The following is a 4,357-nucleotide window of genomic DNA, read 5'->3' on the forward strand; positions in this document are numbered from 1 at the left end:
TTTTTTTTTTTTTTTTTTTTTTTTTGAGACAGGGTCTTGCTTTGTCATCTGGGCTGGAGTGCAGTGGCATGAATTTAGCTCACTGCAACTTTGGCCTTCTGGGCTCAAGCCATCTTCTTACCTAAATCTCCAAAGTAGCTGGGACTACAGGTGCACACCACTATACTTGGCTCATTTTAAAATTTTTTGTAGAGATGAGGTCTCACTGTATTGTCCAGGCTGGTCTCGAACTCATGGGCTCATGTGATCCTCCTGCCTTGGGCTCCCAAAGTGTTGGAATTACAGGTGTGAGCCATCATGCCTGACTGAGATCCAGTTTTCATTTGAAGCCTTGGTATCTTGGTGGTGGCGGGGATAGCATATTGACCGTACCTGGGCAATGGGAGGTGTTTGAGCCAGGTGGGGACAATGTGCTTCAAATGATACATCCTACCTCCCTCTTCAAGAATAACCCCATCACACAGCAGAAAATGAAAACGTATTGCCGTGTTACCTGGACTAGAGATGTGTCCTGGATTTCATCTCTTCCTAGGTACCACCTCTTGAGAATCCCTGACTTTGTTATTTTCCTCAAAACAATGGAAACTTTATTTACAAGATTGCTGCTGACCAGGCATCAATAAGAAGAAATGGGAAGGAAATCTTTTATATAGACACAGAATGGCTAACAAAGGTGACATCTTGTTGAGTTGCAAGGGAGACACAATTCCCTTGGGCAGATGTTGAGAGACGTGAGCCATAGTCTCCATGAACTTGGTCTGGGACCATGCCTTGAATGAAGACGTCATGGCAGAAGCGAAAAGAATGAAAACTTGAGCTTACTATATTTCTGATGCTATTTCTGTGGAATTTAAAATTTGTCAGCTGGTGGATACACATTGTTAATTTGAATACTCTTCATTATATAAATAATCTGCTAAGTCTTCATCCCTGGAAACTGTTATGGAAGTGAAAACAATCACCTAAAGGAATGTTTGAACATGCATACACCGAATGACCAGAGTTATGGCTACGTTTTTAAAGGCTTTTTTCTAGCTGTGTCATTAGAAGTCTCAGTTGAGATCTACAGCAATCCTTGGAGCTTCTGCAGCCCATATCAGGTGATCATGACACAATAGTCAAGTTCTATCAACAATGATGAATCGGGATTTGATTGAGTTTCTCTATATAGCTCTCTTAGTGATGAAATACCTGGGCAGAAGTACTTCTCCCACCTCTATACAGCAAAATAGTTAGTGGTGGTGCTATACAATTTTAAGAAATAAGCAACACACTTTGTTTTCTATATGATACAGAAACTGAGCTGAGTCCCACTTAGGAGGTCTGCTTCATCATCACAACTCTGTGGGCTAGAGGCTAAATCTCTGAAGGGAGAAAAAAGGCAGGAAGGTATGTTTTGTGCTTTTGTTAAATGGGCCTCAAATGCCTCCATTCATTTATTTGTTGAAGACAGGGTCATCTCATTTAATTCAGCAGGAAAACAACTCTACCAGAAAGAAAAGCTGTCTCAATCTTCCCTGTATTGCAAAGGTATTTCAAATACGCTCCTCGTGAAGGAGGTTGCACAGGGAATCAGACCCAGGTGCCTGCTTTGCCCCTGTTGCACAGGGTTAAGTGAGGGAAGCCCCTGACTCACAAGTGCATCCGGCTGTTTAAGATTATGCATACTGTGTCTGAATGTATAACTATGGCAAATATATACTCTGGAGCAATGTTAAGTTCAGCTTAGAATGATGTACTGCTTAGGGCTTTGAGGGAAAACATAAGAATGATAAAATGAGCCTAAATTATTCTGGAAGAAACACTGGTCCCCCAACCCATTTGGCGATCTATTATTTCCTCCTGGGCTGCTCCCTCCCCAAGAGATTTGGTGCAGGAGGCAAGGAAGGACAATAAGAAAGGTTAGGAAGAAGCACCTTGGGATGCTGACATTCTCTGCCTTATCCTTCTAACTCAAGGACAAACAGCGTTGGGTTGAATATAAGGCCCTTTTCCCAAAACTGGACACAGGCAGAAACATATATATATGCAAAATTACTATGATCCTGTGATAGGAGCTGGAATCACTTCTCTTTAGCCTCAACTTCCTTTCATTTTCATTAGGTAGGCGGTCAGCGTCTCACCTTGCAGTATTGGTTGGAGATGGCTTAAGATCAAACTTCACATCTTAACTCTTACTTCCAAGATTTATTTTGTAATAATAATAAAAAAAAAAGAGCCTGCCCCATCGCCTCCTCACCTGGGTATTTTATTTATCGGGACTGAGCACGGCATTATTTTCGGAGGGCTGGAGCAACCGTGCAGTCCTTTCTAATCAAAGGATTTGCAATCAGCTGGCTTTGAAATCACATCGTCCTTCTGGGGTCCCTGGAGCACACCACCTCCCTGTGATTTCTACTCAAGTTTCCCCCGGCACCCCCAGCACCCGTTCCATTCCTATTTAATCTTTAAGCTCTAATCCTTTTGCAAGGAAGCAGGATAAGATGCTCTAACCACAGTTACACACAATGTTGATTCTCAGGTTCACCCATTTGAGGAATTGTTTGAAGAAGAAACGCGCTCTGTACTGAGTCTGGAGGCAGGCACAGTGCCTGGGCGACCCTCATAGTCTCCCTCTGACACCCCGCACCCCACCTCCCGCTGCCTTTGCGCCTCAAAGCTGCCAAACATCCCCAAGCCAGAGCTGGAGTCCCTGGAGTGGGTCGGGGTAAGAGAGAAGACAAGGTCGTCCCGGAAGGTGTGCGCCCCTCACCTTGTGGACGGTGCATGCAGCCGCGCCGCACGGGGCCAACTGGGGCGTCCCGCTGGCTCCAGAAGTGTCACTCGGAACCCGCTCCTTTTCCTTCTGAGCTGGATCAAATCACTGCTTCTCTCAGCACTCGATTATGGGGTACGCTGAGCTTGGGGCGTTCTCCCCGCCAGCGTCCTTGCCCGCGCCAGTGGCCGCCGGGATGCGGCGAGACAGAACCTGCGAGCGCGGCGCGCCGGGCAGCCTGAGGCACCGCGGGTGGCAGGCGCTGCGCTCCGCCGAGTCTGGGCGCCCGTACTGGAAGAGGAGGCGAGAGAGCAGGGAAGAGGAGGAGGAGCAGGAGCAGGGGCAATCTGTTAAATCATCTATGCAGGTCGCAGCCACCCAGGACTCAGTGAATAGAGAAGGGGGTGGGTGGGATGAAAAGACGAGCCTGGGGGTAAGGCAGGTGGTATGGTGAACTGGGGGTCGCAGCTCCGAGGTGCTCCAGGTCTTGCTTAGGTTGTAAAAGAGAAATTCTGGAGCTGATGGCGCCTTAGGGCTCCCGGTTGCAAACACTAGAGGGCAGGGCTGTCCATGTTATAAAACGGGCCTGTGGGGCTGGAGGTGTGGACAAGGGACTTACCTCCAGAGCCCCTGGCCGGCTACAGCCCTGGTAGAGAAGGGGAGAATAGATACAAGGAGGTAGACCCCATCCCCCTTTTCTGTAGCGAGCCTGGGTTGAGAAGTGAGGAACAGCGGGAGCAGCTGACGGGTTTGCCCGCTTTCTGTACGTGGCCCCAACAGGCAGACCCTCTGGAGGTGCATTTCTCAGCTTTCCTCCAGGGGAGATTACAGTCAACATGCATAGGACACCTCAAGGAGAGAGATTACAAGGGAGGGGTGAGGGAGAAGTGGAGGAAAATTGGGGTGGGTCAAAGTGGAAGGCGGGGAGGGGGAGAAAGCAGTGAAAAAAAGGAGGCGGAGGGTGAAGTGGTTGGGGCTGAAGGACCTGCCGCCCCCCCCCCCCCCGCTTTTTTTTGAGGGAGGCCTACCTGATGCCATCTCAGGTTGGCAGAGGGCCTTGTGCTCTTCTTAGGGTGCCAGGGACTGTTCTTTTTGTTGTTCTGCTGCCACAAGTCCAGAAAAGTTAAGCTGGAGGGACTTTACAGAATCCCAGCATTGCTGAAAGAAGCTTCCTTAGGGGCTGGTTGGTTATTCTCTGTGGAGAGCTTGCGTGACTCAACCTTGAAGCTTAACATGGACATAGTCCCTGCCATTGTAAAAAAGAAATCAGATGGTTTGAACTAGCCGTAACATGAACTAGACAATCTTATGGAGACAGTATGATCTGTAGACAGCCTGATACACAAATATTAGAGTTGAAAGGACCTTGGAAACCTACATGGTAGCAACCTGGGTAGCTTCCCCAAACACCTCCCTCACACTTGTCTTCCTTGCTTGTAGCCTTATAGCTGATTTGAAAAAGCACTTTAAGTTTTTTATTGATTTTTTTTTTTTTTGAAGTTTGGCAATTCTAAACCAAACGAAACCCTTCTTTAGTTCAAAAAGGAAGCCTGTGCCCTTCCTACTGCCTTCTGGAGTGCCTCTCAAGGCCAGCAGGGGCTG

At 47.9% G+C, this 4,357-nt stretch overlaps 1 protein-coding gene across 1 annotated transcript in view; it reads right to left on the minus strand.

Moving 5' to 3' along the window:
* The window catches only part of HTR1E (5-hydroxytryptamine receptor 1E), a 98,519-nt gene extending 95,239 nt beyond the window's left edge, over positions 1-3,280 (minus strand). Inside the window, exon 1 of the mRNA XM_032275315.1 lies at positions 2,753-3,280. The gene's annotated coding sequence lies outside the window, so the exon portion shown is untranslated. The remainder of the gene's footprint in view (positions 1-2,752) is intronic.
* Positions 3,281-4,357: the final 1,077 nt, after the last annotated feature.

The sequence above is a fragment of the Sapajus apella genome, unplaced genomic scaffold, assembly GCF_009761245.1.
Source record: "Sapajus apella isolate SASKATOON/1434 unplaced genomic scaffold, GSC_monkey_1.0 scaffold6, whole genome shotgun sequence".
NCBI lineage: Eukaryota > Metazoa > Chordata > Mammalia > Primates > Cebidae > Sapajus > Sapajus apella.